Below are 12,096 nucleotides of genomic sequence, written 5' to 3'. Positions count from 1 at the left end.
ATATGCAGAGGAAACAGGCCCGTTTTTATGTTGTAACATGTATATTGTGTCGCATATATTGAACCTATCTTGTATCCATGGAGTAGAACCAGTTTGGTCATGGTTTATCATCTTCTTTGTGTGTTTTGGAATTTTATTTGCCAGCACGTTATTGACATTTTTGTGTCCATGTTTATCAGGATAAGTGGTCTACAGCTGTTTTCATTGTCTTGATTTTGATATTATAATAATCCGGGTCTCATGGAATAAGTTTAATAGTGTGTTTCCTATCCTATTTTGTGGAAAAATTTGAGAAGTATTTTAGCTTTTCTTCAAAGATTTGTTAGAATTTAACAGTGATTCTGTTTAAGACCAGTTTTTTTTTTTGTTGTTTGTGAGGAGAGATATTATTACTCAATCTTATTGCTTGCTATATACCTGTTTTAGTTATTCATATCTTCTTGATTTAATTTGGTAGGTCATATATGTCTAGAAATTTATCATTTTGTCTAGATTGGAATGCAGTATTTCAAAGTATTCTTCAGTCAGCCTCTGGATTTCATTGAAGCATGTCAGTATCTTTGTTTCTGTCTCTGATTTTGCTCATATGGGCCTCTCCCCTTCCTGTTTTTGTTAGCTTGGTTAAGGCTCTGTGGACCTTACTAATCTTTCCAAAGAATCACCCTTGAACCATTCATGGCTTCTGCCCTGACTTTCTTATTTCTTGCCATCTGCTGCTTTTGGGGGTTGGATAGTTCCTATTATTCAAGACTCTCGGGTGCTTCATTGGGTTATTTGAAATACTCATTAATTTTTCACATAAGCACTATAAACTTTTCTCGTAGAAATGCATTAGCTGTATCCCACAGTTCCACTTAATTATGTTTTCATTTCATTTTCTTTAAGAAAATTTAAATTTCTTAGGGCTGGAGAGATGGCTCAGAGCTTAAAAGCATTGCCTGCTCTTCCAAAGGTCCTGAGTTCAATTCCCAGCAACCACATGGTGGCTCACAACCATCTGTAATGGGGTCTGGTGCCCTCTTCTGGCCTGCGGGCATACACACAGACAGAATATTGGACATGTAATAAATAAATAAATATTTTTAAAAAAGAAAATTTAAATTTCTTTCTTGATTTCTTCACTGACTTGTTGTTCATTCAAAAGTATATTGGTCAGTTTCTAAGAAACTATGTAGTTTTTCTTCCTATTAATTTAATTTTACTATGATCTAATAACATCAAATAAATTATTCTGGTTCCTTTGTCATTTTAAGATTTTCTCTGTAGTCTAGAATATGGTTTATTTTTGAAAAAGTCTTGTCAGTTTCTGAGAATAATAAGTATTTTTTAATCTCTTAAAGCACATATTGCAAAGACATCTGCTAAGTCCATTTAGTCTACATGCAACTTAGTTCTGAAGTTTCTTTGTTGATTTTTACTAAATATTTGTTTGCAATTTTTGAGATTACAATGTAATTTCATCATCTCATCCCTACAGCCTTTACCATGTACTCCCATTCTCTCTCAAATTCATGTCCTCTTTTCTTTTATTGTTGTTGTGTGCCGTGTGTGTGTGTGTGTGTGTGTGTGTGTGTGTGTGTGTGTGTGTGTGTGTATGTGTAACTAGGTTAAATATATAAATACAACCTAATCAGTCTGGGTAATGTTATTTTATGTATATGTTTTCAGGGCCGACCACTTGGTATTGGCTAACCAATTGGTATGTTCTTCCCTGGGGAAGACTTTCTCCCACTCTCAACAGTCCTTAGTTGCCTGTACCTCTTTGTCTAGGTTTGAGGTCTCAAGACCTGTCCTAATATGTTAGCATGTTTCCTGGTGTCATGCTTCTCAAAGTCTTGTTTAGATGACTATGTTGGTGTTTGGGACTTCCATTTGGTTGAACATCTAACATATATTTTTTCTCTTTGTCTCTGTTTCTATTTGCCAGTGAGGTATGTTCTTAGAGACCAGAGAGAGTGGGTCTTATTTGCAGTCCACTCACCTAGTCTCTGTCTCCTTATTGGTAAATTGAGGTTGTTCATATTTAAGGTTATTATTAGAAGATGTTTGCCAATTTCTATAATTTTTAGATTGTTTTTCTGGTTGGTAAAATTGTCTTTGTTATTTCTGTCTCTTCTGTTAGTCCTGTAGGCTTTTTGAACATGCTGCATTGGACATGATAGATTTTTTTTTTCCAGTCGCCCTCTGTTTTTTTTTAATATTTATTTATTTATTTATTATGTATACAGTATTCTGTCTACATGTATGCCTGCAGGCCAGAAGAGGGCACCAGACCTCATTACAGATGGTTGTGAGCCACCATATGGTTGCTGAGAATTGAACTCAGGACCTTTGGAAGATCAGGCAATGCTCTTAACCACTGAGCCATCTCTCCAGCCCTCGCCCTCTGTTTTTATTCTTCTCATAAACTTTACTCTGTCCTGAGCTGTAATCACTGAGACTTTCTTCCTCCTTCATGTGTAGTTTTCATTTGAGTACTCATGAGCTGCCGTAGTGTGCTTTTATTCTGAAATATTCTTTTAATGTTAGTTTAAAAATACAACTTTGGTTGATGGAGACAGCAAACTCGGTTCTCGGTTATTGGCTTTCAGGTTTAGGAAGGCGTCATTCTGTGCTTTTCTGGCTTTGTGGTTGCTGACGTCAGAGCTGATACTGTACTCAGGTGTGTTCCTTTGTTAACAAGTTGTTGTTTCCCCTTACACCCTTTGTGTTGTTCTTTTGCTTTTTATTTTTGACATACTAAATCACGGAGAGGTTCTTGGGGTTCTAAACATCTGTTTCTTTCTCTAGATTAGGGAAATACTTTGCTGTAGTTTCGCTGAAAAGATTCTTCTGTCTCATGGTTTCTTGTTTGGTCTTTACAACTCTCTCCCTTTTCCACTATGACCTTCTTATCTTGTTTGGAACATATCCCTCTCCCTCCCACCGCAGAGTCCTGGGCCTGTCGTTCTCCCTGTCCCAGGTGCCTTTACTCCCCATCTTCCCTCCATCCCTTCTTTCACTGTGTCTATGACTTTCCGTACCTCTTACTGCTTTAATAACTTTTTAAAAAACATTAATAGTGGCCCCACCCTACCTCCCTTGAACCCTGCCTTGTTCTCCACAGACCCTGGAAAAAACTTCTCCTAGTGCTAAGTAGCTCATTAGAAGACAGAAGATTTGGACGTCATTAAGGATGACCTTTTTCAAAGCCATCCTTGGTCTTCAACTTCTGAATTCCCTAAGACACTGATTTTCAGGAAGGGGAAAGTTTTATAATTGTTCTTCCTTGGAATCTGAAATACCATGTAGAAGATGGGGGTGTAGAAGATGGGTGGAGTCACAATTACCTCAGACCTTGAGATTTAAGTGACACACGGAAGAGAATGCTGGAGGTAACTGAAAACTCAAGAGAGGAAAAGTGGTTTTCTCTACTGTTTTGTACTGTGTGCATTCATATGTGTATGCCTGTTCTCATATGCATGGGTACAAATGCATGTGCACATGTGTACACATGTGTGTGTAAGCCTGAACTTGTATTAGGGACCTCTACTTTATTTATAGAGCCAGGATCTCTTCTGGATCCTGGATCTCACCAGTTCTGGCTATTCTGGATATCTTCTTTGCCTTGGGGAGCAGCCTCTGCCTCTCAAGCTCTGGAAATTTAGGTGACCATCATGCCTGTTTGGCTATGTGGGTTCTAGGGATTAGAACTCCAGTTTATGCTTGTATAACAAGCACTTTTATTCACTGAGTTTTTTTCCCCAGCCCAAGCTTGCCTTTATTTTTATTTATTTTTGTATATAGTGTTCTGCCTGAATATGTGTCTGCAGGCCAGAAGGGAGCACCAGATCTCATTGTAGATGGTTGTAAGCCACCATGTGGTTGCTGGGAATTGAACTCTGGAAGAACAGCTGGTGTTCTTAACCTCCAGGCCTAAGCATGGCTTTATTTTTATAGATTTAAAAGAATTATTTTCTTTCTTTAATTCTCAATGGATCTGGATCATTCTTCTTGCCCTGTATCATGTAGCAGAGGTTCTCTAGTAAAGAACAGAGAAATATTATTATCTTTTCCCTTATGAGTTAATCTAAATGAGTCATCAATCACATTCATTCCTCTAAAATCCAGAAACACTAGAAAATAATACAAAGCATATTTACTCAAATAGGTTAGAACAGTGCCCTTATTAGTCTGTTTTCTAATTTATACTCTATATATCTCATCTGAATTCATTCAGCAGAGAACTGAGCAGCCAGAGAAGGCCCAAGGGAGATCTTGGTAACAATAGTATTTACCAGTACCTCAAATTATTTCTGAATTAATTTGTTTATTTGTGTTGTTGTATGACTTTTCTTCCTATGAATACATAGGTGTTTACATGAAATGCTGACAGACAAAGGATACCACCAAAGTCTAACACGAGAAAGCAATGGGTTTATTGGGGGTATAAGAACTTTGGCTGACTTGAAGGCAACATCAGTAACAGTGCCCCCCTCTCTCATCATGGAAGATGATGTACAAAAAGCTGAGCCACCAAGTCATCCCAATCCCTTTGCACCTTTCCCTGTCCTATATAGACTCTTGCACTCTTCAAGACTATGTATGTACAATAGACACAGGATTCCCTGCAGGGAGGCAGGAGGAAATGGTGACTGGAATCTCCCTCCTTCTAGAAGGTAAGGATAACAGACTTATCACCATGACAACTGACCTTGATGTCATTGTATTCTTCTGTTTGTGTCATTGCCACGACTGAGGGACAAAGTCCTCTTTTGGAAACCACAGAGTCCTGCATCATTAGGGAGATGGTCATGTCACATCTGCAAGAAATAAATTCACCATGAGAGAGCAGATCATCTTCTGAACTAGAATGTGTACTCCATCTGATCACTCAGTGTGATGATGGGTTTTGGTTGAATCCCAAACACAACAGTGAGTGCCAGGAACTCCGTCAATTTCTATGGTTGAGTGGATGTATACACAGATTGATCCGTGGCGAAGAAATGTTCAGATTTTTAAAAAATAGTTATTTCACATCCATTTGGAGCTACCAATGAATCTCTTCCTGTAGGTAACTTTGTTCTAATGCTTACACAGAGAAGCCTAGACTTCTTCAAATATTTTGTGCGTAATAACATGACTAATTCAGGCTAGAGTTGCTCCCAATTAGTTTGAGTTGGCTTTCTGTACCAAAACTCAAGCCACACATCCAGAGTACTCATTTTTGAAATAGCCATTTATTTAATATGTACTATTAGAAAGAGATTTAACAAATATGAGTGGTCTGAGCTAGCTGCACAGCGGGCGCTGGCACTGGGGGGCTGGGATATAGAACAAGCTATTCTGAGGAAGATGGAGGAGAAGCAGCCTTAGGGTTGAGTGTTTCCAGTAAATGATGTGTTTCTTTCTGATTTCTAATCTCAAATTGTCTATGCTACTGCATCCCATCACTGCTAGGCTGGGCTCAAGAGGGACTTGTGCAGTGATTCTCAGCACAATCACAGAACTAGATACGGCCATTTCCCTCTCCAGGTGTGAAAGGTAACACACAGGCGCTGCAGATGAACGGTGTGAGCGCTGCAGATAAATGGTGTGAGCGCTGCAGAATCAAGATTTATGAATATCATATCTGACTCCAAAGTTAACCTCTCTCTGCTCAAATCTGTACAGTTGCTCTTCTCATGCTGGTCATGGAGCATAGCCCGACAAATAATATCTGGGAGTTTCCGTAAACTGATGTTCATGGCCCACCCCTAATCAGGCCGAAACCCAGTTCAGTTCCCGTTGCAATGGAATTTTACAGGTGGGGGTCAGGGCAGTGGTTAGTTATTCCTCATGAAAAGGCCATGAAAGAGATTGCATGGATGTCTCTCTCCTGGGCAGTCTGTGAGCCTAAAAATAGCTCCTTCAGAAACCAAAATCTACAAAAGCTTTGCTTGATCCTAGCCTTCCCAACTGCCAGGATTTTGAGAAACGCCTTTCTGCTGCTGTCTCTAACTGGTTTCCCCCTATGCTGTTTCTGTTACAGCAGCCCTACTGGGCTAAAGCACACCAGGAAAGGGAAAGAGCTCTTGAAAATGCAAGCTTATTCAGTTTCACATAGACTCGTCAGGCTGTGCCCTACTTCCAAGTCCCATGCTTCCTCTTTTTCCGTGTCCCTCACTAAGTGTTTGCCAGCCTGGTTGGAGAGACAACATGTTTCCAATTTTCAGCATTCAAGTATTGTTGTGCAAGAAATTGCTCTTGTCTGCTGGTTTTTATGTCATTGTGTGATGCAGTTTCAAACCAGAACATTCTTCAGGGCCTTGTCAGATGCTGATGGCCCCATTAGCACAGGCTAAGCTCTCACTTACTTGAGCCTTTGTTCAAATATTCGTCCCCACAGAAGCCTCCCAGAAGATCCTCTCCTTGGCGACTTTCCTCTAAATCTTCACCTCATTTGATTTTCTTCCCTAGTTATCACCGATTGACTTTTATTTTAAATAGATACCATCTTATTGTAGAGAAATGAAGTAATCTCGATAGGAAGAAGGACTTGATTTTATTCACCAGAGTGCAGACGAGTTCCTGGCACTGGCTGTTCATCAAATGAGTGATGGGTGCCTTCACCTCCAGATCCAAGGATACTTTGGCTCCCATGTGGAAGTAGCAGTTGGACATCCTTGCTTTTGGAACATTATATATGGTAAAAATCACTTCCTGAAATACTTTTATTCTATGGTTATTAATCTGTAGCTAGCTTGGTCAATACTGAGAACCAGGCCCTCTTCTTTGACTAGGATCCAAAGCATACATCCTAAGCAGCGTCATGATGGGTGAAGTCAATAATCCACAAATGTCACTTCCATCCCTGATGGTATCTAATGTAAGCGGCCCTGAGACATAGAGAAACAGTCACCAGCTCTGAAATCATATAATGGTGTTCTTCTCCCAGAGTCCAAGGTGACCACAGTGCGGGATGGACTTAAGTTCTCAGCGGTCCTCTGGCCCTCGATTTCCTTTTGACAACCTTCTGGCACTGTTTGCCTCAAGAACAGAGTCAATGGTAAGCATTTTCTAGAAGGACTCAAAAATAATTGAACATGTGTATTTTGACCTCCAGTTGCTTCAGAAGGTATTCATTCAATCGTGGGAAAGGCAGCAATGAATGTGATCAACTTCCTGCCCTCGTCGGTATCAATTCATTGTCATGAGAGTAAAGATAGCTTTGAAGGAAGAGCAATGCTTTTGGAGCTGTGATTTACATATTCATCATGGAAGTATAATTTTAGTCATAAAAGTTGTGCTGAGGCCGTATATGAGGAAAATATTATATATCAGTGTTTGTGGGGATTCTCCAGGGAGAACATAATTTCCCAGTGTCCTGCCCTTGGGTGTGGGAAGGTAACCCCAAGCTAGGAAGCGGTATCCAGCCCAGACTCTGATCTTAGTCTGTTGGTTGGGGTCCATGATGTAGACCCCGCTATGGGTATTTTAGCTCCAAATTCCACGGCTCCCAGCAGCCTTGTGTGTATTTGTTTCCTCGGCCTGTAATAAGCAGCCTCATCCGTGAAGGAGTTTCTGTCCACATTCAAACAGTCTGAGTCTTTAGAAGACGCTCCAGCAAAGCTCTCAGAGTGTGCTTAGAGGGGATAATCATCTCCAGGCAACCCTGGATAGACCTAGGAGCTGTCATTGCTGTCATCTTTCCGTAAAACGCCAGGCCCTTTGGAGTGTTCATAAATGGGCATTTTCATGCAGAGTCCATCATTTTGAATTGAATTTCAATAACCCCTCTGGTGGCTGCCTGCCAGCCTGAAAACGTCCGTGCTTGTGAAGCGAGCCTCAGTGAGTCTGTTTGGAAGCTGGCTGGCTCTGGTTTTAGCAACATACTAAGCCGAGCCCAGAAAATATTTTGTGATATTTATTTTTACAGTATGAATGAGCAAAACATTCAAGAAAGTGTTGATGGGGCTCCAGCTTTCAAACTCTGGCTTGGAAAGTAGAAGTTTGGGTTCTCTCCTCGAGCCCCCAGCTTGCCCTGTTCTCCCCCTTTTCCAATGGTGGCGGATTGTTGCTGGCGTTGGCACAGGCAGCAATGTGTTGAAATGCTATAAATTACAGTTAATGTGATATGATTCTGTTTACCCCTGTCCAACAGTGTTGAACCTACCAATTTTTCCTCCTTGGCTTCCCATGAATTAAGGCAATCAGAGAATAGCCAGTAGGAAGGCTGGATCATTTTCTTTTCACTCAGTGTCAGAGACAAGTGCAAATGCTGAATTCTGGCTCTAAAGGAAAGGTCGTTTGGCTTCAGGGAGGCGTTCAGAGAAAGCCCTGGGCACCGCCACATTTGCTTTTGAAGAAAAAGGATTCTGTTCTGGGATGTAAGGGGTTGAAAGCCTGACTCAGTTTCCCAGATAAGATTCACACCAATAAAACTGAAATGGGAAATAATGCCAAAGATGTCCTAACTGAAAGCTGAATTATAGACAGATGACTGGCGTCTTTGATTTTTCTCATTCAGAGCCATGGGAATCTCCCTTGGGAGAAAATAACCAGTGGAAAGCACCCTGTGGGTCCCTGGCTCCTTAAAGAGCACCGCCCCTTTATACGTAAGGCGACTCCACCGGAATACAAGGAACTCAGCAGCTCTGCTTGCCACAGCGCTTACTGATCAGACTGACTTAGTGGCCCCAATGCCAATGATAGGTTATGTTGGCCAAGGGTTGTACTGGTATTTTATTTGTATTTTAATAAAGTTTTCCTGAAGATCAGAGTGCAAAGCCAAGCCACTAGAGGCCAGGGACTGATGGCACTCACCTTTAATCCTAGGACTGAGAGACAGAGGCTGACGGATCTGTGTGAGTTCAAGGCCACCCTTGATTAAACAAGATCATTCCAGAAACAGATCCAGGTGGTGATGGCTCACACCATTAATTTCCATTTTGGGGAGTCACACACCTTTAATCCCAGCACCAGGGAGGTGGAGACAGGAGTGATATGGCTGGGTAGAGAAAGGAATATAAAGAGGAAGAGACAGGAACTCAGTGGAGTGTGCTGTCTGAGGTTTGATGGAGACACAGTGCAGTCTAGGCAGTCTGAAGATCCCCCTTGGGTCTGAGCGTTGGTAGAGGTAAAAAGTCACTCTAATGACTGACCACTCCGCTTCTCTGATCATCAGCTTTGGCCACTATATCTGTCCCTGGGTTTTTATTATTCATGCTAGAAAGCGTGACTTTGGTCAGATTTTTCTAAGAATCCAAAGAAGCAACAGTTTTGTTTTCATGGTTATTGAAGTTCTGAGAAAGTGCTTGACTTGGTCTTTGAAGACATCTTTAAGAAAGCAATCTAACTGGGGAAAATTTCAGATTACTGCGCAATCTAATTGCGCTTTGATTAAGTGACTGAGAATGAAGAGTTGTGTCTTGAACGACTGGTGGAAAACAGCGGAAGAAAATGCTTTTTCTAGCCCACAGCTAACAATTAGCTTTGAAAAACCTTTGGAAGACAGGCTCAGGGAATAAGTGTTTGCCTTGCAAGCATAGACACCAGAATTCTATCCCGAGAATTCATATGAAAACCAAATTCTGATTGTGTTGCTTTCGAGCTGCGGTCTCAGCGGTAAGTGTTGTAGACAGGTGGAACTTGTGACTCACTGGTCAGCTAACATAGCCTAATAGTGATGCTCTGGACCAGTGATCCCGTAGTAAGATGCAGATGCTGTACTAGATGTAGGAGAGACACAAGTTTGACTTGGTCTTCATCTTTGAGATACTTTTTTGTGAGTGGTAGAAAATTCAGGCATATAAAGAAAACCTCACAATAGGAAATGGTAAATTGAGGAACAGAGAGAGCAACTTCCTCCCTTACGGTCACCTCTCTCTCTCCGCAGCTTCTCTTCGCTTGCTTTCAATTACCCACAATCACCTGCAGTCTGAAAACATCAAATGAAAACTTCCAGAAGTAAGCAGTCTACAAATTTTGAGATAGTGTATTATACTGAGAGCACAATGAAACTTCTACCAGGGATGTGACCCGACCCTTTGTCCAGAGTATACACACAGGAAGGATATGCTCACTGCCTGTTAGTCGCGCGGCTGCCATCCTGATTGCAGCATTGACCATCACAGTCTTTCAGGAATGTGTTGATATCTAATGATCAGACAGTAACAGAATGATACTGGCAGTTCTGATGTGCCAATGAGAAGCATCAAAGAGAGTCATTAAAAGACAAAGGTGAATGTTCTCCACTTAGAGAAAAAGGTATATGCTAAGGTTGCTGGATTCATAAACGTGATGTGCAAAATAACATTGAGAGAGACCATACAGTCACATAGCCTTTGGCAAAGTAGTCTGGTGCTATTGGACTACTTCCTTACTGCCATTGTTCTACTGGTTTCTACACTGAGCTGTTTTGGGGTAGGTACGTATATGAAGAAACATGCTCAATTTCATTTTTCGCTTGAGACATCCATAGACGTCTTGGCGCAGGACTTTTACTATGTGCTGTGCTATACTATGGTCAGGCCATGCACCACTATATGTCTCTCTGACACCTACTCAATGTGGGCATTTACACCTTGAGTTGCTGGCCGCTGAGTTCCATCTTACTAGACATGCCACACCTGTGGTTACAAGAGCCAATTCTAATCATGGAGACCAAGATTCAAATATCACAAAATACCAAGGAGGTCAAAGTTATGATAAATACTACCAGAAAAAGTGACACGGAGTGAATTCCAATTGGTTTTAAGAATAAAAACCCTGAGTCAGATTTAAGGTTTAATGCTGAAAGATAAGAGACACAGAGAAGCCAGCCACCTGTTCTTACCTCTATCAAATCCTCAGACTGAATAGGCAATCCTGCCTCCATGAATCTTCAGACAGAATGCAATGAGCTCCTATCTCTTCCTGTATTATATTCATTTCTCTCTCTGCCCAGTCATATCTCTTCCGATCTCTATCACCCTGGTGCTGGAATTAAAGATGTCAGTCACCATTGCTTGGCTCTGTTTCTCTTTTAGAGTGGATCAGTTTCACATAGGCCTTGAATGAACAAAGATCCCTCTACCTCTGTTTCCTGAGTGCTGGGATTAAAAGTGTGCGCCACCACTGCTTGGCCTCTATGGCTGACCAGTGGCTCGCTCCACACTCTGATCTTCAGACGAGTTTTATTTGTTACAGCACACCCAAAATCTCAGCACAGAGGAGCTCAAAAAGTGCTTCACAGCAGTTTAGAATTCATCCTGGAAGTTGTTGGAGGCTTTGAGGTTATCCTCGAACACCGGGTGAGAGGAAAGCTTTCCAAGAACAGGCCAGTGGGTGAGAATGATGTGTGCCCCTAACACCAAGCTGGGGGAACACTGTGGTGTGATCAGGAGGCTGCCAGGCCCAGAAGGACTTTTTAAAAGCCAGGTAGAGAGGCAAGCAAGAGCCACCGAGTGCAGACTCTGGCAACCTTGCACTTTCTTCTGAGGACTTTGGTGATATTGAGGAGAATGTTATAATGGCCCTCTATAGAGGGAGAAGCCAGGAGATGGGGAAGTCTCTAGGGCAGAGCTCCAAAGGGTGGGCCACGCAGGTGTCCTGAAGTGCAGGGAGCCGAAAGATGCTTAAGTCATTTAAACTAATAAGCATCATGTGAAGGTGAGGATGGGAAATCAATGGTCCAAGGGAGCCTGATTAATTCTCTCCAGAATATGCAGCTGTCGTTATCTGAGTGAGCACTTATACTCTATCAGTGAAAAATAAAGAGGAGATGAAACCATGAGCCTTGGCCGAGAAAACTACACAAAGTTCTAACGTGAAGCAAGCCCAGCGTCTTGCAGTGTGTGTGTGTGTGAGCTTTGAACAGGTATGAGCCCCAGACTCATATGTTTGAATGCTTTACCCAGAGAGAGTGGCGCACGTGGCCCTGCTGGAGAAAGTATCTCACCATGGAGGTGGACTTTGAGATCTCATATATGCTCAAGCCATGCCCAATGAGAGAGTTTACTTCCTGTTGCCTGTGGGTCAAGGTGTAGGACTCCCAGCTTCTTCTCCAGCACCATGTCTGTCTCATGTCACCGTGTCCACCGTGATGATAATGAACTAAACCTGAAACTGTAAGCCAGCCCCAATGAAATGTTTTCC

At 41.8% G+C, this 12,096-nt stretch overlaps 1 long non-coding RNA gene across 1 annotated transcript; it reads left to right on the top strand.

Annotated features, from left to right (window-relative positions):
* The first annotated feature begins 6,497 nt into the window (after positions 1 to 6,497).
* Positions 6,498 to 10,922, top strand: LOC125391948 (uncharacterized). The gene is made up of 3 exons (XR_007229330.3): positions 6,498 to 6,667; positions 6,917 to 7,027; positions 9,857 to 10,922. It is a non-coding gene; the product is annotated as an uncharacterized LOC125391948 (long non-coding RNA).
* The last annotated feature ends 1,174 nt before the right edge of the window (positions 10,923 to 12,096 follow it).

The sequence above is a fragment of the Myodes glareolus genome, chromosome 5 (assembly GCF_982192425.1).
Source record: "Myodes glareolus chromosome 5, mMyoGla1.1, whole genome shotgun sequence".
In the NCBI taxonomy this organism is placed as follows: domain Eukaryota; kingdom Metazoa; phylum Chordata; class Mammalia; order Rodentia; family Cricetidae; genus Myodes; species Myodes glareolus.
Note: the sequence above shows the minus strand (reverse complement) of the source record. Positions and strands in the feature narration are given on the sequence as shown.